General features: G+C 44.7%; 42 non-coding genes across 42 annotated transcripts; all 42 read left to right on the forward strand.

Annotated features, from left to right (window-relative positions):
* Positions 1–174: 174 nt before the first annotated feature.
* Positions 175–247, forward strand: Trnaf-gaa (transfer RNA phenylalanine (anticodon GAA)). Its single transcript has one exon. It is a non-coding gene; the product is annotated as a tRNA-Phe (tRNA).
* A 246-nt stretch (positions 248–493) lies between these two features.
* Trnaf-gaa (transfer RNA phenylalanine (anticodon GAA)) lies at positions 494–566 on the forward strand. Its single transcript has one exon. It is a non-coding gene; the product is annotated as a tRNA-Phe (tRNA).
* A 249-nt stretch (positions 567–815) lies between these two features.
* Trnaf-gaa (transfer RNA phenylalanine (anticodon GAA)) lies at positions 816–889 on the forward strand. The gene has a single exon. It is a non-coding gene; the product is annotated as a tRNA-Phe (tRNA).
* Positions 890–1,135: 246 nt separating this feature from the next.
* On the forward strand, positions 1,136–1,208 carry Trnaf-gaa (transfer RNA phenylalanine (anticodon GAA)). Its single transcript has one exon. It is a non-coding gene; the product is annotated as a tRNA-Phe (tRNA).
* Positions 1,209–1,454: 246 nt separating this feature from the next.
* Trnaf-gaa (transfer RNA phenylalanine (anticodon GAA)) lies at positions 1,455–1,527 on the forward strand. Its single transcript has one exon. It is a non-coding gene; the product is annotated as a tRNA-Phe (tRNA).
* A 246-nt stretch (positions 1,528–1,773) lies between these two features.
* Trnaf-gaa (transfer RNA phenylalanine (anticodon GAA)) lies at positions 1,774–1,846 on the forward strand. Its single transcript has one exon. It is a non-coding gene; the product is annotated as a tRNA-Phe (tRNA).
* A 5,335-nt stretch (positions 1,847–7,181) lies between these two features.
* Trnaf-gaa (transfer RNA phenylalanine (anticodon GAA)) lies at positions 7,182–7,255 on the forward strand. Its single transcript has one exon. It is a non-coding gene; the product is annotated as a tRNA-Phe (tRNA).
* Positions 7,256–7,507: 252 nt separating this feature from the next.
* Positions 7,508–7,581, forward strand: Trnaf-gaa (transfer RNA phenylalanine (anticodon GAA)). Its single transcript has one exon. It is a non-coding gene; the product is annotated as a tRNA-Phe (tRNA).
* Positions 7,582–7,832: 251 nt separating this feature from the next.
* On the forward strand, positions 7,833–7,905 carry Trnaf-gaa (transfer RNA phenylalanine (anticodon GAA)). Its single transcript has one exon. It is a non-coding gene; the product is annotated as a tRNA-Phe (tRNA).
* Positions 7,906–8,157: 252 nt separating this feature from the next.
* On the forward strand, positions 8,158–8,232 carry Trnaf-gaa (transfer RNA phenylalanine (anticodon GAA)). Its single transcript has one exon. It is a non-coding gene; the product is annotated as a tRNA-Phe (tRNA).
* A 254-nt stretch (positions 8,233–8,486) lies between these two features.
* On the forward strand, positions 8,487–8,559 carry Trnaf-gaa (transfer RNA phenylalanine (anticodon GAA)). Its single transcript has one exon. It is a non-coding gene; the product is annotated as a tRNA-Phe (tRNA).
* Positions 8,560–8,813: 254 nt separating this feature from the next.
* On the forward strand, positions 8,814–8,886 carry Trnaf-gaa (transfer RNA phenylalanine (anticodon GAA)). The gene has a single exon. It is a non-coding gene; the product is annotated as a tRNA-Phe (tRNA).
* Positions 8,887–9,137: 251 nt separating this feature from the next.
* On the forward strand, positions 9,138–9,210 carry Trnaf-gaa (transfer RNA phenylalanine (anticodon GAA)). The gene has a single exon. It is a non-coding gene; the product is annotated as a tRNA-Phe (tRNA).
* Positions 9,211–9,462: 252 nt separating this feature from the next.
* Positions 9,463–9,535, forward strand: Trnaf-gaa (transfer RNA phenylalanine (anticodon GAA)). Its single transcript has one exon. It is a non-coding gene; the product is annotated as a tRNA-Phe (tRNA).
* A 251-nt stretch (positions 9,536–9,786) lies between these two features.
* On the forward strand, positions 9,787–9,859 carry Trnaf-gaa (transfer RNA phenylalanine (anticodon GAA)). The gene has a single exon. It is a non-coding gene; the product is annotated as a tRNA-Phe (tRNA).
* A 252-nt stretch (positions 9,860–10,111) lies between these two features.
* On the forward strand, positions 10,112–10,185 carry Trnaf-gaa (transfer RNA phenylalanine (anticodon GAA)). The gene has a single exon. It is a non-coding gene; the product is annotated as a tRNA-Phe (tRNA).
* A 251-nt stretch (positions 10,186–10,436) lies between these two features.
* Positions 10,437–10,508, forward strand: Trnaf-gaa (transfer RNA phenylalanine (anticodon GAA)). The gene has a single exon. It is a non-coding gene; the product is annotated as a tRNA-Phe (tRNA).
* A 252-nt stretch (positions 10,509–10,760) lies between these two features.
* Positions 10,761–10,833, forward strand: Trnaf-gaa (transfer RNA phenylalanine (anticodon GAA)). The gene has a single exon. It is a non-coding gene; the product is annotated as a tRNA-Phe (tRNA).
* A 251-nt stretch (positions 10,834–11,084) lies between these two features.
* On the forward strand, positions 11,085–11,157 carry Trnaf-gaa (transfer RNA phenylalanine (anticodon GAA)). The gene has a single exon. It is a non-coding gene; the product is annotated as a tRNA-Phe (tRNA).
* A 252-nt stretch (positions 11,158–11,409) lies between these two features.
* On the forward strand, positions 11,410–11,482 carry Trnaf-gaa (transfer RNA phenylalanine (anticodon GAA)). Its single transcript has one exon. It is a non-coding gene; the product is annotated as a tRNA-Phe (tRNA).
* Positions 11,483–11,735: 253 nt separating this feature from the next.
* Positions 11,736–11,808, forward strand: Trnaf-gaa (transfer RNA phenylalanine (anticodon GAA)). Its single transcript has one exon. It is a non-coding gene; the product is annotated as a tRNA-Phe (tRNA).
* A 253-nt stretch (positions 11,809–12,061) lies between these two features.
* Positions 12,062–12,134, forward strand: Trnaf-gaa (transfer RNA phenylalanine (anticodon GAA)). Its single transcript has one exon. It is a non-coding gene; the product is annotated as a tRNA-Phe (tRNA).
* Positions 12,135–12,386: 252 nt separating this feature from the next.
* Positions 12,387–12,459, forward strand: Trnaf-gaa (transfer RNA phenylalanine (anticodon GAA)). Its single transcript has one exon. It is a non-coding gene; the product is annotated as a tRNA-Phe (tRNA).
* Positions 12,460–12,712: 253 nt separating this feature from the next.
* Trnaf-gaa (transfer RNA phenylalanine (anticodon GAA)) lies at positions 12,713–12,785 on the forward strand. The gene has a single exon. It is a non-coding gene; the product is annotated as a tRNA-Phe (tRNA).
* A 253-nt stretch (positions 12,786–13,038) lies between these two features.
* Positions 13,039–13,111, forward strand: Trnaf-gaa (transfer RNA phenylalanine (anticodon GAA)). The gene has a single exon. It is a non-coding gene; the product is annotated as a tRNA-Phe (tRNA).
* Positions 13,112–13,364: 253 nt separating this feature from the next.
* On the forward strand, positions 13,365–13,437 carry Trnaf-gaa (transfer RNA phenylalanine (anticodon GAA)). The gene has a single exon. It is a non-coding gene; the product is annotated as a tRNA-Phe (tRNA).
* A 251-nt stretch (positions 13,438–13,688) lies between these two features.
* Trnaf-gaa (transfer RNA phenylalanine (anticodon GAA)) lies at positions 13,689–13,761 on the forward strand. The gene has a single exon. It is a non-coding gene; the product is annotated as a tRNA-Phe (tRNA).
* Positions 13,762–14,013: 252 nt separating this feature from the next.
* Positions 14,014–14,086, forward strand: Trnaf-gaa (transfer RNA phenylalanine (anticodon GAA)). The gene has a single exon. It is a non-coding gene; the product is annotated as a tRNA-Phe (tRNA).
* Positions 14,087–14,339: 253 nt separating this feature from the next.
* On the forward strand, positions 14,340–14,412 carry Trnaf-gaa (transfer RNA phenylalanine (anticodon GAA)). Its single transcript has one exon. It is a non-coding gene; the product is annotated as a tRNA-Phe (tRNA).
* Positions 14,413–14,663: 251 nt separating this feature from the next.
* Trnaf-gaa (transfer RNA phenylalanine (anticodon GAA)) lies at positions 14,664–14,736 on the forward strand. The gene has a single exon. It is a non-coding gene; the product is annotated as a tRNA-Phe (tRNA).
* Positions 14,737–14,989: 253 nt separating this feature from the next.
* Positions 14,990–15,062, forward strand: Trnaf-gaa (transfer RNA phenylalanine (anticodon GAA)). Its single transcript has one exon. It is a non-coding gene; the product is annotated as a tRNA-Phe (tRNA).
* A 255-nt stretch (positions 15,063–15,317) lies between these two features.
* On the forward strand, positions 15,318–15,390 carry Trnaf-gaa (transfer RNA phenylalanine (anticodon GAA)). The gene has a single exon. It is a non-coding gene; the product is annotated as a tRNA-Phe (tRNA).
* A 253-nt stretch (positions 15,391–15,643) lies between these two features.
* Trnaf-gaa (transfer RNA phenylalanine (anticodon GAA)) lies at positions 15,644–15,716 on the forward strand. Its single transcript has one exon. It is a non-coding gene; the product is annotated as a tRNA-Phe (tRNA).
* A 253-nt stretch (positions 15,717–15,969) lies between these two features.
* On the forward strand, positions 15,970–16,042 carry Trnaf-gaa (transfer RNA phenylalanine (anticodon GAA)). Its single transcript has one exon. It is a non-coding gene; the product is annotated as a tRNA-Phe (tRNA).
* Positions 16,043–16,294: 252 nt separating this feature from the next.
* On the forward strand, positions 16,295–16,367 carry Trnaf-gaa (transfer RNA phenylalanine (anticodon GAA)). Its single transcript has one exon. It is a non-coding gene; the product is annotated as a tRNA-Phe (tRNA).
* Positions 16,368–16,620: 253 nt separating this feature from the next.
* On the forward strand, positions 16,621–16,693 carry Trnaf-gaa (transfer RNA phenylalanine (anticodon GAA)). Its single transcript has one exon. It is a non-coding gene; the product is annotated as a tRNA-Phe (tRNA).
* Positions 16,694–16,946: 253 nt separating this feature from the next.
* Trnaf-gaa (transfer RNA phenylalanine (anticodon GAA)) lies at positions 16,947–17,019 on the forward strand. Its single transcript has one exon. It is a non-coding gene; the product is annotated as a tRNA-Phe (tRNA).
* Positions 17,020–17,272: 253 nt separating this feature from the next.
* Trnaf-gaa (transfer RNA phenylalanine (anticodon GAA)) lies at positions 17,273–17,345 on the forward strand. The gene has a single exon. It is a non-coding gene; the product is annotated as a tRNA-Phe (tRNA).
* Positions 17,346–17,598: 253 nt separating this feature from the next.
* On the forward strand, positions 17,599–17,671 carry Trnaf-gaa (transfer RNA phenylalanine (anticodon GAA)). The gene has a single exon. It is a non-coding gene; the product is annotated as a tRNA-Phe (tRNA).
* A 253-nt stretch (positions 17,672–17,924) lies between these two features.
* Trnaf-gaa (transfer RNA phenylalanine (anticodon GAA)) lies at positions 17,925–17,997 on the forward strand. Its single transcript has one exon. It is a non-coding gene; the product is annotated as a tRNA-Phe (tRNA).
* Positions 17,998–18,250: 253 nt separating this feature from the next.
* Positions 18,251–18,323, forward strand: Trnaf-gaa (transfer RNA phenylalanine (anticodon GAA)). Its single transcript has one exon. It is a non-coding gene; the product is annotated as a tRNA-Phe (tRNA).
* Positions 18,324–18,576: 253 nt separating this feature from the next.
* Positions 18,577–18,649, forward strand: Trnaf-gaa (transfer RNA phenylalanine (anticodon GAA)). The gene has a single exon. It is a non-coding gene; the product is annotated as a tRNA-Phe (tRNA).
* Positions 18,650–19,153: the final 504 nt, after the last annotated feature.

Consider the following 19,153-nt stretch of genomic DNA (forward strand, 5'->3'; position numbering starts at 1 on the left):
TTGTCTTGTACGTGTCATCAGTGATAAGGTGTTAATCGAAAGTGAATGTAACAAGCGCATCTTCTACATGAAAATGTCAAAACAAAAGAACATGCGCTGCTTGAACACATTACAAGAAGGCACATTTCCCAAGTCAACATTGGCATTGTTCCGCTTTAGGTGGATGTTAGTTCTGCCGAAATAGCTCAGTTGGGAGAGCGTTAGACTGAAGATCTAAAGGTCCCTGGTTCGATCCCGGGTTTCGGCATATCTCTTTTATTTTTTATGGAGCAGTACATACAGAAATGGCGTCGATTCATGCTCGAAAGAAACATTTGCATTGTCTTGTACGTGTCATCAGTGATAAGGTGTTAATCGAAAGTGAATGTAACAAGCGCATCTTCTACATGAAAATGTCAAAACAAAAGAACATGCGCTGCTTGAACACATTACAAGAAGGCACATTTCCCAAGTCAACATTGGCATTGTTCCGCTTTAAGAGGACGTTAGTTCTGCCGAAATAGCTCAGTTGGGAGAGCGTTAGACTGAAGATCTAAAGGTCCCTGGTTCGATCCCGGGTTTCGGCATATCTCTTTTATTTTTTATGGAGCAGTACATATAGAAATGGCGTCGATTCATGCCTCGAAAGAAAACATTTGCATTGTCTTGTACGTGTCATCAGTGATAAGGTGTTAATCGAAAGTGAATGTAACAAGCGCATCTTCTACATGAAAATGTCAAAACAAAAGAACATGCGCTGCTTGAACACATTACAAGAAGGCAGATTTCCCAAGTCAACATTGGCATTGTTCCGCTTTAGGTGGATGTTAGGTTCTGCCGAAATAGCTTCAGTTGGGAGAGCGTTAGACTGAAGATCTAAAGCTCCCTGGTTCGATCCCGGGTTTCGGCATATCTCTTTCATTTTTTATGGAGCAGTACATATAGAAATGGCGTCGATTCATCCTCGAAACAAACATTTGCATTGTCTTGTACGTGTCATCAGTGATAAGGTGTTAATCGAAAGTGAATGTAACAAGCGCATCTTCTACATGAAAATGTCAAAACAAAAGAACATGCGCTGCTTGAACACATTACAAGAAGGCACATTTCCCAAGTCAACATTGGCATTGTTCCGCTTTAGGTGGATGTTAGTTCTGCCGAAATAGCTCAGTTGGGAGAGCGTTAGACTGAAGATCTAAAGGTCCCTGGTTCGATCCCGGGTTTCGGCATATCTCTTTTATTTTTTATGGAGCAGTACATACAGAAATGGCGTCGATTCATACTCGAAAGAAACATTTGCATTGTCTTGTACGTGTCATCAGTGATAAGGTGTTAATCGAAAGTGAATGTAACAAGCGCATCTTCTACATGAAAATGTCAAAACAAAAGAACATGCGCTGCTTGAACACATTACAAGAAGGCAGATTTCCCAAGTCAACATTGGCATTGTTCCGCTTTAGGTGGATGTTGGTTCTGCCGAAATAGCTTAGTTGGGAGAGCGTTAGACTGAAGATCTAAAGGTCCCTGGTTCGATCCCGGGTTTCGGCATATCTCTTTCATTTTTTATGGAGCAGTACATATAGAAATGGCGTCGATTCATCCTCGAAAAAAACATTTGCATTGTCTTGTACGTGTCATCAGTGATAAGGTGTTAATCGAAAGTGAATGTAACAAGCGCATCTTCTACATGAAAATGTCAAAACAAAAGAACATGCGCTGCTTGAACACATTACAAGAAGGCAGATTTCCCAAGTCAACATTGGCATTGTTCCGCTTTAGGTGGATGTTGGTTCTGCCGAAATAGCTTAGTTGGGAGAGCGTTAGACTGAAGATCTAAAGGTCCCTGGTTCGATCCCGGGTTTCGGCATATCTCTTTCATTTTTTATGGAGCAGTACATATAGAAATGGCGTCGATTCATCCTCGAAAAAAACATTTGCATTGTCTTGTACGTGTCATCAGTGATAAGGTGTTAATCGAAAGTGAATGTAACAAGCGCATCTTCTACATGAAAATGTCAAAACAAAAGAACATGCGCTGCTTGAACACATTACAAGAAGGCACATTTCCCAAGTCAACATTGGCATTGTTCCGCTTTAGGTGGATGTTAGTTGTGCCGAAATAGCTCATTCTGCTTCCGTCAGCCGTGCTGAACGGATCGCAGTGTCATGGGCTCCGGCGGAGCGGCGATAGCGGCCACTATGGGCCGCGGAAACAGGAATACGGAAGACAAGGAATATCAGTTTATTTTGCCTCAGCTGCCAAAAGGAAAACTTATCAATAACACCGTGTTTTTACAGGGAGATGTCAGGGCCAGGCCTTACAAGGTTGAAGATTTTCGGGATGCGCTGACGCCGACGGGCCTGCTGCCCGATGTGGTGAGCCTGGGCGCGTATCAGATAAACCACTTGTGGGCGGTGACCTTCAACGACGGTGCTCCCATGAAACGCCTACTTGCACTGAAGGAGCTCCAGGTGAAGGGGAGGCGTTGCGTCGTCGTCGACCCGCAGGACCAGCAGGTGAAGCTAAGGCTGCACTGGCTGCCCACGGGGTGAGCGACGAAGATGTGCGGGCTTCACTGGCAGCATTTGGAAAGGTGGTGGAAGTGAGCCGTGAGCGGTGGCGGGTCCCGGGCATGGCAGACAAGTGCTCAACCACGAGGACAGTCCTACTGAAGTTGAAGAGTGGTCTCATGGTGGAGGACCTTCCACACCAGATCCGCGTGGACGGGGATCTGGCCCTGGTTGTCGTGCCTGGACGGCCGATGCAGTGCTTGCGCTGCCAAGGCACAGGGCATGTCCGCCGCGAGTGCAAGGTACCACGTTGCTCCAGTTGTAGACGCTTCGGGCACGTCGAAGCCGACTGTGTTAGGACGTATGCCTCTGCAACAGGACCAGCGAAGAGCGAGGTGGTTGCCGAGCACGTCATGGACGCGGCAGAGACTGAGGAGGCCGCTGAAGGAGCCGGCAGCCCAGTGGTCCCTGTGACTACTGGAGGGGCGGCGCCTGCAGACACACCCAAGGTTCCGGAGGCTCTCCAGCATTTGACTACACCGGCCAGCGTCCCGTCAGCGGTCGGGCCTGAGCGGGTCGAGACGGACGTGGTTCCAGTGGGGGCAGCCGACACAACGGAGGGTCAGGGAGAGACGGCGGCGGACAGCGAGGACGGGATGTGGGTGACCAGCGCCACGCTAAAGCGTCCACTCGACGACTCGGGGGAGCTGGACGGGGCGTCGTCCACCAACAGCCAGGAGCCGCCTGCGAAGGCGCCGCAAGGGAGGCGGCTTAGTCTCAAACCTAAGCCGAAATTCCCCACCGACAGGAGACTGGCGGACAAGGCAAAAGAAAACAGCGCCGGGAAGCAGGATGGTCCTGGAGGCGGCTAGCCGTGGGCTGGTCGTGAAAGGTAAGCACCATGCTACGGGCCTACTCCTTTAGCGAATAAGTCACCATGGCATTGACTCCGCCATTCAGCATAGCTACGCTTAACGTCAGAGGGTTGGCGGCTAGGCGTAGGCAAAGTCAGCTCTTGCGGTTGCTCACAGACCAAGACATAGACGTCCTAGCCGTCCAGGAAACCAAGGTAGACGGAGAGGAGGAGACCGGGAGCATGGTGCGCCGTTTCACTGGCCGATATTACGCGGTCGTAAGCCACGTGAAACGAACGTCCGCGGGTTGTGTTCTTTTTGTAAAAAAATTGCAAAGCCTTCTTGTGCAAACTGTTTTTTCATGCCAGTCAGGCAGAATTGTTTATTGTGACTTTGTTTATGGTGCCACTGAATTCAGAGTTATATGCGTATACGCACCGATTAGTGTAGAAGAGCGTGCTCAGTTTTTTTCTAACCTGTTTCAGTGGACAAAGTGTGATAAGAGGGTGGTTTTGTTAGGGGATTTTAACTGTGTTTTAAGTGCTCGCGATAGAGTCAATAGCACTGGCGTTCGTGACAAAAGCAATGACGTGCTAGGCAAATTAATAAACGAAAATGACTTGGAAGACGTGTATGAATGTGTCGCAGCAAATCGCGAAGTGATCTACACGCGATTTCAAGGCAATAGCCATGCGCGTTTAGACCGCATATACCTATCCCTAGATATTTTGCCTATGTGTCACGATTTTTCGGTTGAGCCAGTGTCGTTTTCAGATCACTGTTCGGTTGTGTGTCGCATAGGCATGAAGAAACAGCGTAAGGCTTTCAACTGGGATTTATGGAAACTTAACGCATTGTTATTAAAAGATGAACCAGTTTTAGAAGCAGTGCACGAGACCATTAATGAAGTGCTTATGGAAAAAACGGAAACTGTAGCAGAGAAATGGGAGTGTTTAAAGCAGAAGGTGAAAATGAAAGCGCTAGACAGATCGCGCACGCTAAAATTCGAAGCGCAAATAAAAGAAAGAAGTCTAAAGAAAACACTGCAGCAGCTGATAGCCCTAGAAAGTCGGGAGCCTGGGACTTGTAAAGACGAGGTGCGCAGTGTCAAGGAAAAATTAGAACTCCATGACAGAGAGCGTTATCAAGGCGCCTGGGTTCGCGCTCGAGCAAATGATCTTGCCGCGGGTGAGACGCCCACAAAAAGGGCGCTTTGTCTCGAAAAAGCGCAAGGACGCCGAAACCACATCGATAAGGTCTATTGCAACGGGACTCTCGCGAGCGACAATGAAACCATCGAACGTGCCTTTTTTGCGTATTATCAGTCACTTTTTGCAGTTTGAAAAGCGAATGTACTTGGTTTTAAAGAAGAGTTTCTTAAGCGCATGCCGCGGCTTAGTGACGACACAAAAAACCTTTTAGAAGGCAGAATAACGGAAGGCGAAGTGGAACGCGTGATTGGTCATCTAAACCCCGGAAAGTCACCGGGACCCGATGGCCTAACTGCTGCGTGGTATAAGACGTTTAGAACAGAACTGTCCCCGGGGTTAGCTGAGCTGTTCAATAAGGCCTACGAACGGAAAACTCTGCCACCCTCCTTTAGCAAAGCGCATACGATATTAATTCCTAAAACGAACGAAGGGGAAAAACTTAAACTGGTGACATCGTATAGGCCCATATCACTGACCAATGTTGACTACAAGATTTTTATGAAGGTTCTGGCAGCGCGACTTCAAGGTGTCATTAAAGAAGTTGTTGGAGAGCACCAAACTTGTGGAATCAAAGGCAGAACTATTAGCTCATTCACAAGATGCGGTATGTGCTAGAGTGTTGTGACGAGGATTTACTTGGCGCTGCTGTGCTCCAGATAGACCTGGAGAAAGCTTTTGATTGTGTTGCGCATGATATTTTGTTTGCCATCCTAGATCATATTAATGTTGGTTCCATCATCAAGGAGGGAGTGGCCTTGGCGTACCAGAACTGCACAACACGTTTAATTGTTAAAAAGTCTCTGGGGGCCCCCATTCACGTAATGCGTTCTGTGCGTCAAGGCTGCCCCCTCAGTCCACTTTTGTTTTGTATGTACATCGAAGCGATGTGCCTAGCGATAACTGAAAACGAAAAAATACGTGGCTTCAGCTTGACGGCAGTGGAAGTTAAGCTGCTGGCATATGCAGATGACATTGCGGTGTGTTGTACGAACAAAGAAAGTGTAGAGGAAACGATAAGTGTTGTGAAACATTTTTGTAGCGTCACAGGGAGCCGCGTTAACTGGGGGAAATCTCTTGGGCACGGAAGGTGGCCTTCAAAGCCCGACCATTTCGCGAATGTGCACTGGACGGAAACACCAACAAGGTACCTCGATGTTCCCCTTGAATGTTACAACGGCAGCGAGGAGTATTGGTCGCGTCAAACAAAAGAGACGAAGGAAAAAGCAGACAGGTGGAAAGGCATGAACCTGTCTGTTTTTGCTAGGGCTACTGTGTGCAACATGTTTTTTATCACTAAATTGTGGTATGTGATGCAGGTGCTACAATGTTCAAGGATCAACGTGCAAAGGCTGCACAGAGTGTTCGCAGTTTTTATATGGGGCTCGGAATGGGAAAGGTGCAGACGGACCAATTTGTTCAGGCGCGTGAAGCACGGGGGTCTCGGTTTGGCGCACCTATTTGTGAGACAATTAGTAAATAGATTTTTGTTTTTCCGTGACGTCAGGGATCCGTTTTTGCGTACGGTATGCCAGCTCAGGTTAGGCAGTGCCTTACCAGATCTTGTTGTTACTACGGATAGCCGGCCCGTGACGTTGCGTGGCTATCTCAAGGAAGTGGTAGACAGTGTACGTTTTTATCTGTTCGTTTTTCTTTGGATTATCTAGCAAGTGTTAGAAGAAACGAATTTTTTTTTCGAAAGTCTGCCCTTAGGCATAATATTTATTCAGAAATACACATATAAATTTGCTTCGTGTATGAAGTCCAGTAACGAGCGGTGGTGAGGTCCACTAATCCAGCGGTCAAGGTCGGGTGGTCGGCCAGGCGTGAGGCCTGTTGCACGTAGGTGACGACGACGGCTTAATTGTAGACCCGTGCATGTCCACAATAGGTGTGTGACAGTTACGTCGCTGATTGGAGCGTCGCAAAAAGAAGAAACGAATTGTACAAAGATGTATGTGATATGGTTTTGCCAGTACCATTGCACAGGGCCATATACAGTGGAAGACCGGGACAAAATGTACTGAAGCGGGTGAGAAACATGCAGGTACCTACAGGGGTGAAAACATTTTTCTTTAAGTTACACACAGGAACACTATCAGTAAAGGCTTTTCACAGAGGAACGGGGCTTTTTTACACCATGGGGGGCACACTGCTTGATATGTAAGAAACCAGAAACAATAGACTATGTTTTTTTGCATTGTTGGGAAGGGGTACATTTTTGGGACATTTTACAGAGGACAATAAAGAAGGATTTTCCACTAGACCCACACGGGATAAGGTATCTCGCAGTAACAAATGATGATGGGGTCCCATTTGATGTAGTGATGTTGACCGGTCTCCACTGTATATGGCGTGCGCGAATGGCCGGATACCACTTCGACCCGGATGCAAAGCCAGCAGTAATTTATTTCAGGCAAAGCATGTCTGCATTCATTGAGTGTAGTAAAATACAGGAGATCGAGCCAGAATGGTTGTCAAGGTTTAAACCTCTGGCAACCCTTAAGTATTTTTAAGAGGACGACATCAGTCCAAATGGGACTGATGGCAATGCCTGTTCTTTTTGTATTGTATGTGTGTGCAATGATTGCCCTGTACAATGTCCATGCCAGGCAATAAAGAAAAAAAAGCCGAAATAGCTCAGTTGGGAGAGCGTTAGACTGAAGATCTAAAGGTCCCTGGTTCGATCCCGGGTTTTCGGCATATGCGTCATCTCTTTTATTTTTTATGGAGCAGTGCATATAAGAATGGCGTCGATTCATGCTTGAAAGAAACATTTGTGTTGTCTTATACGTGTCATCAGTGATAAGCTGGTAATCGAAAGTGAATGTAACAAGTACGTCCTCTACATGAAAATGTCAAAATAAAAGAACGTGCGCTGCTTGAACACATCGCAAGAACGCTCATTTCTAAAGTCAACATTGGCATTGCTCCGCTTTAGGCGCCTGTCAGTTCTGCCGAAATAGCTCAGTTGGGAGAGCGTTAAACTGAAGATCTAAAGGTCCCTGGTTCGATCCCGGGTTCGGCATATGCTCATCTCTTTTATTTTTTATGGAGCAGTACATATAAGAATGGCGTCGATTCATGCTCGAAAGAAACATTTGTGTTGTCTTATTCGTGTCATCAGTGATAAGCTGGTAATCGAAAGTGAATGTAACAAGTACGTCCTCTACATGAAAACGTCAAAATAAAAGAACGTGCGCTGCTTGAACACATCGCAAGAACGCTCATTTCTAAAGTCAACATTGGCATTGCTCCGCTTTAGGCGCCTGTCAGTTCTGCCGAAATAGCTCAGTTGGGAGAGCGTTAAACTGAAGATCTAAAGGTCCCTGGTTCGATCCCGGGTTTCGGCATATGCGTCATCTCTTTTATTTTTATGGAGCAGTGCATATAAGAATGGCGTCGATTCATGCTTGAAAGAAACATTTGTGTGTCTTATACGTGTCATCAGTGATAAGCTGGTAATCGAAAGTGAATGTAACAAGTACGTCCTCTACATGAAAACGTCAAAATAAAAGAACGTGCGCTTGCTTGAACACATCGCAAGAACGCTCATTTCTAAAGTCAACATTGGCATTGCTCCGCTTTAGGCGCCTGTCAGTTCTGCCGAAATAGCTCAGTTGGGAGAGGCGTTAAACTGAAGATCTAAAGGGTCCCTGGTTCGATCCCGGGTTTCGGCATATGCGTCATCTCTTTTATTTTTTATGGAGCAGTACATATAAGAATGGCGTCGATTCATGCTCGAAAGAAACATTTGTGTTGTCTTATTCGTGTCATCAGTGATAAGCTGGTAATCGAAAGTGAATGTAACAAGTACGTCCTCTACATGAAAACGTCAAAATAAAAGAACGTGCGCTGCTTGAACACATCCGCAAGAACGCTCATTTCTAAAGTCAACATTGGCATTGCTCCGCTTTAGGCGCCTGTCAGTTCTGCCGAAATAGCTCAGTTGGGAGAGCGTTAAACTGAAGATCTAAAGGTCCCTGGTTCGATCCCGGGTTTCGGCATATGCGTCATCTCTTTTATTTTTTATGGAGCAGTGCATATAAGAATGGCGTCGATTCATGCTTGAAAAGAAACATTTGTGTTGTCTTATAACGTGTCATCAGTGATAAGCTGGTAATCGAAAGTGAATGTAACAAGTACGTCCTCTACATGAAAACGTCAAAATAAAGAACGTGCGCTGCTTGAACACATCGCAAGAACGCTCATTTCTAAAGGTCAACATTGGCATTGCTCCGCTTAGGCGCCTGTCAGTTCTGCCGAAATAGCTCAGTTGGGAGAGCGTTAGACTGAAGATCTAAAGGTCCCTGGTTCGATCCCGGGTTTCGGCATATGCGTCATCTCTTTTATTTTTTATTGGAGCAGTGCATATAAGAATGGCGTCGATTCATGCTTGAAAGAACATTTGTGTTGTCTTATCGTGTCATCAGTGATAAGCTGGTAATCGAAAGTGAATGTAACAAGTACGTCCTCTACATGAAAACGTCAAAATAAAAGAACGTGCGCTGCTTGAACACATCGCAAGAACGCTCATTTCTAAAGTCAACATTGGCATTGCTCCGCTTTAGGCCCTGTCAGTTCTGCCGAAATAGCTCAGTTGGGAGAGCGTTAGACTGAAGATCTAAAGGTCCCTGGTTCGATCCCGGGTTTCGGCATGTGCGTCATCTCTTTTATTTTTTATGGAGCAGTACATATAAGAATGGCGTCGATTCATGCTTGAAAGAAACATTTGTGTTGTCTTATTCGTGTCATCAGTGATAAGCTGGTAATCGAAAGTGAATGTAACAAGTACGTCCTCTACATGAAACGTCAAAATAAAAGAACGTGCGCTGCTTGAACACATCGCAAGAACGCTCATTTCTAAAGTCAACATTGGCATTGCTCCGCTTTAGGCGCCTGTCAGTTCTGCCGAAATAGCTCAGTTGGGAGAGCGTTAGACTGAAGATCTAAAGGTCCCTGGTTCGATCCCGGGTTTCGGCATGTGCGTCATCTCTTTTATTTTTTATGGAGCAGTTACTATAAGAATGGCGTCGATTCATGCTCGAAAGAAACATTTGTGTTGTCTTATACGTGTCATCAGTGATAAGCTGGTAATCGAAAGTGAATGTACAAGTACGTCCTCTACATGAAAATGTCAAAATAAAGAACGTGCGCTGCTTGAACACATCGCAAGAACGCTCATTTCTAAAGTCAACATTGGCATTGCTCCGCTTTAGGCGCCTGTCAGTTCTGCCGAAATAGCTCAGTTGGGAGAGCGTTAGACTGAAGATCTAAAGGTCCCTGGTTCGATCCCGGGTTTCGGCATGTGCGTCATCTCTTTTATTTTTTATGGAGCAGTACATATAAGAATGGCGTCGATTCATGCTTGAAAGAAACATTTGTGTTGTCTTATACGTGTCATCAGTGATAGCTGGTAATCGAAAGTGAATGTAACAAGTACGTCCTCTACATGAAAACGTCAAAATAAAAGAACGTGCGCTGCTTGAACACATCGCAAGAACGCTCATTTCTAAAGTCAACATTGGCATTGCTCCGCTTTAGGCGCCTGTCAGTTCTGCCGAAAATAGCTCAGTTGGGAGAGCGTTAGACTGAAGATCTAAAGGTCCCTGGTTCGATCCCGGGTTTCGGCATATGCGTCATCTCTTTATTTTTTATGGAGCAGTGCATATAAGAATGGCGTCGATTCATGCTCGAAAGAAACATTTGTGTTGTCTTATACGTGTCATCAGTGATAAGCTGGTAATCGAAAGTGAATGTAACAAGTACGTCCTCTACATGAAAATGTCAAAATAAAGAACGTGCGCTGCTTGAACACATCGCAAGAACGCTCATTTCTAAAGTCAACATTGGCATTGCTCCGCTTTAGGCGCCTGTCAGTTCTGCCGAAATAGCTCAGTTGGGAGAGCGTTAGACTGAAGATCTAAAGGTCCCTGGTTCGATCCGGGTTTCGGCATGTGCGTCATCTCTTTATTTTTTATGGAGCAGTACATATAAGAATGGCGTCGATTCATGCTTGAAAGAAACATTTGTGTTGTCTTATTCGTGTCATCAGTGATAAGCTGGTAATCGAAAGTGAATGTAACAAGTACGTCCCTCTACATGAAACGTCAAAATAAAAGAACGTGCGCTGCTTGAACACATCGCAAGAACGCTCATTTCTAAAGTCAACATTGGCATTGCTCCGCTTTAGGCGCCTGTCAGTTCTGCCGAAATAGCTCAGTTGGGAGAGCGTTAGACTGAAGATCTAAAGGTCCCTGGTTCGATCCCGGGTTTCGGCATGTGCGTCATCTCTTTTATTTTTTATGGAGCAGTACATATAAGAATGGCGTCGATTCATGCTTGAAAGAAACATTTGTGTTGTCTTATCGTGTCATCAGTGATAAGCTGGTAATCGAAAGTGAATGTAACAAGTACGTCCTCTACATGAAAACGTCAAATAAAAGAACGTGCGCTGCTTGAACACATCGCAAGAACGCTCATTTCTAAAGTCAACATTGGCATTGCTCCGCTTTAGGCGCCTGTCAGTTCTGCCGAAATAGCTCAGTTGGGAGAGCGTTAGACTGAAGATCTAAAGGTCCCTGGTTCGATCCCGGGTTTCGGCATGTGCGTCATCTCTTTTATTTTTTATGGAGCAGTACATATAAGAATGGCGTCGATTCATGCTTGAAAGAAACATTTGTGTTGTCTTATTCGTGTCATCAGTGATAAGCTGGTAATCGAAAGTGAATGTAACAAGTACGTCCTCTACATGAAAACGTCAAAATAAAAGAACGTGCGCTGCTTGAACACATCGCAAGAACGCTCATTTCTAAAGTCAACATTGGCATTGCTCCGCTTAGGCGCCTGTCAGTTCTGCCGAAATAGCTCAGTTGGGAGAGCGTTAGACTGAAGATCTAAAGGTCCCTGGTTCGATCCCGGGTTTCGGCATGTGCGTCATCTCTTTTATTTTTTATGGAGCAGTACATATAAGAATGGCGTCGATTCATGCTCGAAAGAAACATTTGTGTTGTCTTATACGTGTCATCAGTGATAAGCTGGTAATCGAAAGTGAATGTAACAAGTACGTCCTCTACATGAAAATGTCAAAATAAAAGAACGTGCGCTGCTTGAACACATCGCAAGAACGCTCATTTCTAAAGTCAACATTGGCATTGCTCCGCTTTAGGCGCCTGTCAGTTCTGCCGAAATAGCTCAGTTGGGAGAGCGTTAGACTGAAGATCTAAAGGTCCCTGGTTCGATCCCGGGTTTCGGCATGTGCGTCATCTCTTTTATTTTTTATGGAGCAGTACATATAAGAATGGCGTCGATTCATGCTTGAAAGAAACATTTGTGTTGTCTTATACGTGTCATCAGTGATAAGCTGGTAATCGAAAGTGAATGTAACAAGTACGTCCTCTACATGAAAACGTCAAAATAAAAGAACGTGCGCTGCTTGAACACATCGCAAGAACGCTCATTTCTAAAGTCAACATTGGCATTGCTCCGCTTTAGGCGCCTGTCAGTTCTGCCGAAATAGCTCAGTTGGGAGAGCGTTAGACTGAAGATCTAAAGGTCCCTGGTTCGATCCCGGGTTTCGGCATGTGCGTCATCTCTTTTATTTTTATGGAGCAGTACATATAAGAATGGCGTCGATTCATGCTCGAAAGAAACATTGTGTTGTCTTATACGTGTCATCAGTGATAAGCTGGTAATCGAAAGTGAATGTAACAAGTACGTCCTCTACATGAAAACTGTCAAAATAAAAGAACGTGCGCTGCTTGAACACATCGCAAGAACGCTCATTTCTAAAGTCAACATTGGCATTGCTCCGCTTTAGGCGCCTGTCAGTTCTGCCGAAATAGCTCAGTTGGGAGAGCGTTAGACTGAAGATCTAAAGGTCCCTGGTTCGATCCCGGGTTTCGGCATGTGCGTCATCTCTTTTATTTTTTATGGAGCAGTACATATAAGAATGGCGTCGATTCATGCTTGAAAGAAACATTTGTGTTGTCTTATACGTGTCATCAGTGATAAGCTGGTAATCGAAAGTGAATGTAACAAGTACGTCCTCTACATGAAAACGTCAAAATAAAAGAACGTGCGCTGCTTGAACACATCGCAAGAACGCTCATTTCTAAAGTCAACATTGGCATTGCTCCGCTTTAGGCGCCTGTCAGTTCTGCCGAAATAGCTCAGTTGGGAGAGCGTTAGACTGAAGATCTAAAGGTCCCTGGTTCGATCCCGGGTTTCGGCATGTGCGTCATCTCTTTTATTTTTTATGGAGCAGTACATATAAGAATGGCGTCGATTCATGCTTGAAAGAAACATTTGTGTTGTCTTATTCGTGTCATCAGTGATAAGCTGGTAATCGAAAGTGAATGTAACAAGTACGTCCTCTACATGAAAACGTCAAAATAAAAGAACGTGCGCTGCTTGAACACATCGCAAGAACGCTCATTTCTAAAGTCAACATTGGCATTGCTCCGCTTTAGGCGCCTGTCAGTTCTGCCGAAATAGCTCAGTTGGGAGAGCGTTAGACTGAAGATCTAAAGGTCCCTGGTTCGATCCCGGGTTTCGGCATATGCGTCATCTCTTTATTTTTTATGGAGCAGTACATATAAGAATGGCGTCGATTCATGCTCGAAAGAAACATTTGTGTTGTCTTATACGTGTCATCAGTGATAAGCTGGTAATCGAAAGTGAATGTAACAAGTACGTCCTCTACATGAAAACGTCAAAATAAAAGAACGTGCGCTGCTTGAAACACATCGCAAGAACGCTCATTTCTAAAGTCAACATTGGCATTGCTACGCTTTAGGCGCCTGTCAGTTCTGCCGAAATAGCTCAGTTGGGAGAGCGTTAGACTGAAGATCTAAAGGTCCCTGGTTCGATCCCGGGTTTCGGCATGTGCGTCATCTCTTTTATTTTTATGGAGCAGTACATATAAGAATGGCGTCGATTCATGCTTGAAAGAAACATTTGTGTTGTCTTATTCGTGTCATCAGTGATAAGCTGGTAATCGAAAGTGAATGTAACAAGTACGTCCTCTACATGAAAACGTCAAATAAAAGAACGTGCGCTGCTTGAACACATCGCAAGAACGCTCATTTCTAAAGTCAACATTGGCATTGCTACGCTTTAGGCGCCTGTCAGTTCTGCCGAAATAGCTCAGTTGGGAGAGCGTTAGACTGAAGATCTAAAGGTCCCTGGTTCGATCCCGGGTTTCGGCACATGGGTCATCTCTTTTATTTTTTATGGAGCAGTACATATAAGAATGGCGTCGATTCATGCTCGAAAGAAACATTTGTGTTGTCTTATACGTGTCATCAGTGATAAGCTGGTAATCGAAAGTGAATGTAACAAGTACGTCCTCTACATGAAAACGTCAAAATAAAAGAACGTGCGCTGCTTGAACACATCGCAAGAACGCTCATTTCTAAAGTCAACATGGCATTGCTACGCTTTAGGCGCCTGTCAGTTCTGCCGAAATAGCTCAGTTGGGAGAGCGTTAGACTGAAGATCTAAAGGTCCCTGGTTCGATCCCGGGTTTCGGCATATGCGTCATCTCTTTTATTTTTTATGGAGCAGTACATATAAGAATGGCGTCGATTCATGCTTGAAAGAAACATTTGTGTTGTCTTATTCGTGTCATCAGTGATAAGCTGGTAATCGAAAGTGAATGTAACAAGTACGTCCTCTACATGAAAACGTCAAAATAAAAGAACGTGCGCTGCTTGAACACATCGCAAGAACGCTCATTTCTAAAGTCAACATTGGCATTGCTCCGCTTTAGGCGCCTGTCAGTTCTGCCGAAATAGCTCAGTTGGGAGAGCGTTAGACTGAAGATCTAAAGGTCCCTGGTTCGATCCCGGGTTTCGGCATATGCGTCATCTCTTTTATTTTTATGGAGCAGTACATATAAGAATGGCGTCGATTCATGCTTGAAAGAAACATTTGTGTTGTCTTATTCGTGTCATCAGTGATAAGCTGGTAATCGAAAGTGAATGTAACAAGTACGTCCTCTACATGAAAACGTCAAAATAAAAGAACGTGCGCTGCTTGAACACATCGCAAGAACGCTCATTTCTAAGTCAACATTGGCATTGCTACGCTTTAGGCGCCTGTCAGTTCTGCCGAAATAGCTCAGTTGGGAGAGCGTTAGACTGAAGATCTAAAGGTCCCTGGTTCGATCCCGGGTTTCGGCATATGCGTCATCTCTTTTATTTTTTATGGAGCAGTACATATAAGAATGGCGTCGATTCATGCTCGAAAGAAACATTTGTGTTGTCTTATACGTGTCATCAGTGATAAGCTGGTAATCGAAAGTGAATGTAACAAGTACGTCCTCTACATGAAAACGTCAAAATAAAAGAACGTGCGCTGCTTGAACACATCGCAAGAACGCTCATTTCTAAAGTCAACATTGGCATTGCTACGCTTTAGGCGCCTGTCAGTTCTGCCGAAATAGCTCAGTTGGGAGAGCGTTAGACTGAAGATCTAAAGGTCCCTGGTTCGATCCCGGGTTTCGGCACTATGCGTCATCTCTTTTATTTTTTATGGAGCAGTACATATAAGAATGGCGTCGATTCATGCTCGAAAGAAACATTTGTGTTGTCTTATACGTGTCATCAGTGATAAGCTGGTAATCGAAAGTGAATGTAACAAGTACGTCCTCTACATGAAAACGTCAAAATAAAAGAACGTGCGCTGCTTGAACACATCGCAAGAACGCCTCATTTCTAAAGTCAACATTGGCATTGCTCCGCTTTAGGCGCCTGTCAGTTCTGCCGAAATAGCTCAGTTGGGAGAGCGTTAGACTGAAGATCTAAAGGTCCCTGGTTCGATCCCGGGTTTCGGCATATGCGTCATCTCTTTTATTTTTTATGGAGCAGTACATATAAGAATGGCGTCGATTCATGCTCGAAAGAAACATTTGTGTTGTCTTATACGTGTCATCAGTGATAAGCTGGTAATCGAAAGTGAATGTAACAAGTACGTCCTCTACATGAAAACGTCAAAATAAAAGAACGTGCGCTGCTTGAACACATCGCAAGAACGCTCATTTCTAAAGTCAACATTGGCATTGCTACGCTTTAGGCGCCTGTCAGTTCTGCCGAAATAGCTCAGTTGGGAGAGCGTTAGACTGAAGATCTAAAGGTCCCTGGTTCGATCCCGGGTTTCGGCACATGGGTCATCTCTTTTATTTTTTATGGAGCAGTACATATAAGAATGGCGTCGATTCATGCTCGAAAGAAACATTTGTGTTGTCTTATACGTGTCATCAGTGATAAGCTGGTAATCGAAAGTGAATGTAACAAGTACGTCCTCTACATGAAAACGTCAAAATAAAAGAACGTGCGCTGCTTGAACACATCGCAAGAACGCTCATTTCTAAAGTCAACATTGGCATTGCTACGCTTTAGGCGCCTGTCAGTTCTGCCGAAATAGCTCAGTTGGGAGAGCGTTAGACTGAAGATCTAAAGGTCCCTGGTTCGATCCCGGGTTTCGGCATATGCGTCATCTCTTTTATTTTTATGGAGCAGTACATATAAGAATGGCGTCGATTCATGCTTGAAAGAAACATTTGTGTTGTCTTATACGTGTCATCAGTGATAAGCTGGTAATCGAAAGTGAATGTAACAAGTACGTCCTCTACATGAAAACGTCAAAATAAAAGAACGTGCGCTGCTTGAACACATCGCAAGAACGCTCATTTCTAAAGTCAACATTGGCATTGCTCCGCTTTAGGCGCCTGTCAGTTCTGCCGAAATAGCTCAGTTGGGAGAGCGTTAGACTGAAGATCTAAAGGTCCCTGGTTCGATCCCGGGTTTCGGCATATGCGTCATCTCTTTTATTTTTTATGGAGCAGTACATATAAGAATGGCGTCGATTCATGCTTGAAAGAAACATTTGTGTTGTCTTATTCGTGTCATCAGTGATAAGCTGGTAATCGAAAGTGAATGTAACAAGTACGTCCTCTACATGAAAACGTCAAAATAAAAGAACGTGCGCTGCTTGAACACATCGCAAGAACGCTCATTTCTAAAGTCAACATTGGCATTGCTACGCTTTAGGCGCCTGTCAGTTCTGCCGAAATAGCTCAGTTGGGAGAGCGTTAGACTGAAGATCTAAAGGTCCCTGGTTCGATCCCGGGTTTCGGCATGTGCGTCATCTCTTTTATTTTTTATGGAGCAGTACATATAAGAATGGCGTCGATTCATGCTTGAAAGAAACATTTGTGTTGTCTTATTCGTGTCATCAGTGATAAGCTGGTAATCGAAAGTGAATGTAACAAGTACGTCCTCTACATGAAAACGTCAAAATAAAAGAACGTGCGCTGCTTGAACACTTCGCAAGAACGCTCATTTCTAAAGTCAACATTGGCATTGCTCCGCTTTAGGCGCCTGTCAGTTCTGCCGAAATAGCTCAGTTGGGAGAGCGTTAGACTGAAGATCTAAAGGTCCCTGGTTCGATCCCGGGTTTCGGCATATGCGTCATCTCTTTTATTTTTTATGGAGCAGTACATATAAGAATGGCGTCGATTCATGCTTGAAAGAAACATTTGTGTTGTCTTATTCGTGTCATCAGTGATAAGCTGGTAATCGAAAGTGAATGTAACAAGTACGTCCTCTACATGAAAACGTCAAAATAAAAGAACGTGCGCTGCTTGAACACATCGCAAGAACGCTCATTTCTAAAGTCAACATTGGCATTGCTACGCTTTAGGCGCCTGTCAGTTCTGCCGAAATAGCTCAGTTGGGAGAGCGTTAGACTGAAGATCTAAAGGTCCCTGGTTCGATCCCGGGTTTCGGCATATGCGTCATCTCTTTTATTTTTTATGGAGCAGTACATATAAGAATGGCGTCGATTCATGCTCGAAAGAAACATTTGTGTTGTCTTATACGTGTCATCAGTGATAAGCTGGTAATCGAAAGTGAATGTAACAAGTACGTCCTCTACATGAAAACGTCAAAATAAAAGAACGTGCGCTGCTTGAACACATCGCAAGAACGCTCATTTCTAAAGTCAACATTGGCATTGCTACGCTTTAGGCGCCTGTCAGTTCTGCCGAAATAGCTCAGTTGGGAGAGCGTTAGACTGAAGATCTAAAGGTCCCTGGTTCGATCCCGGGTTTCGGCATATGCGTCATCTCTTTTATTTTTTATGGAGCAGTACATATAAGAATGGCGTCGATTCATGCTCGAAAGAAACATTTGTGTTGTCTTATACGTGTCATCAGTGATAAGCTGGTAATCGAAAGTGAATGTAACAAGTACGTCCTCTACATGAAAACGTCAAAATAAAAGAACGTGCGCTGCTTGAACACATCGCAAGAACGCTCATTTCTAAAGTCAACATTGGCATTGCTACGCTTTAGGCGCCTGTCAGTTCTGCCGAAATAGCTCAGTTGGGAGAGCGTTAGACTGAAGATCTAAAGGTCCCTGGTTCGATCCCGGGTTTCGGCACATGGGTCATCTCTTTTATTTTTTATGGAGCAGTGCATATAAGAATGGCGTCGATTCATGCTTGAAAGAAACATTTGTGTTGTCTTATTCGTGTCATCAGTGATAAGCTGGTAATCGAAAGTGAATGTAACAAGTACGTCCTCTACATGAAAACGTCAAAATAAAAGAACGTGCGCTGCTTGAACACATCGCAAGAACGCTCATTTCTAATGTCAACATTGGCATTGCTCCGCTTTAGGCGCCTGTCAGTTCTGCCGAAATAGCTCAGTTGGGAGAGCGTTAGACTGAAGATCTAAAGGTCCCTGGTTCGATCCCGGGTTTCGGCATATGCGTCATCTCTTTTATTTTTTATGGAGCAGTACATATAAGAATGGCGTCGATTCATGCTCGAAAGAAACATTTGTGTTGTCTTATACGTGTCATCAGTGATAAGCTGGTAATCGAAAGTGAATGTAACAAGTACGTCCTCTACATGAAAACGTCAAAATAAAAGAACGTGCGCTGCTTGAACACATCGCAAGAACGCTCATTTCTAAAGTCAACATTGGCATTGCTCCGCTTTAGGCGCCTGTCAGTTCTGCCGAAATAGCTCAGTTGGGAGAGCGTTAGACTGAAGATCTAAAGGTCCCTGGTTCGATCCCGGGTTTCGGCACATGGGTCATCTCTTTTATTTTTTATGGAGCAGTGCATATAAGAATGGCGTCGATTCATGCTTGAAAGAAACATTTGTGTTGTCTTATTCGTGTCATCAGTGATAAGCTGGTAATCGAAAGTGAATGTAACAAGTACGTCCTCTACATGAAAACGTCAAAATAAAAGAACGCGCGCTGCTTGAACACATTACAAGAACGCTCATTTCTAAAGTCAACATTGGCATTGCTCCGCTTTAGGCGCCTGTCAGTTCTGCCGAAATAGCTCAGTTGCTACTTCCGGCCACCGTAGGGTGCGGACGTGTCTGACATGAGCTCCGTAGGAGCGGCTTCAGCGGCCCAGCAGGGCCGCGGTTCAAGGTTTTAAAGACGATAGTCTTTCTTTGGGAACCTAAACGCCTAAATTTTGGTCTGTCTTTCTGTCTTTCTGTTTGTCGGCACGTCCCTCGATTCAGCCACCCGGCCAAAGTTGAACCACTTGCTTACCGCCCACCCATCTTGAACTG

The sequence above is a fragment of the Rhipicephalus sanguineus genome, chromosome 1, assembly GCF_013339695.2.
Source record: "Rhipicephalus sanguineus isolate Rsan-2018 chromosome 1, BIME_Rsan_1.4, whole genome shotgun sequence".
NCBI lineage: Eukaryota > Metazoa > Arthropoda > Arachnida > Ixodida > Ixodidae > Rhipicephalus > Rhipicephalus sanguineus.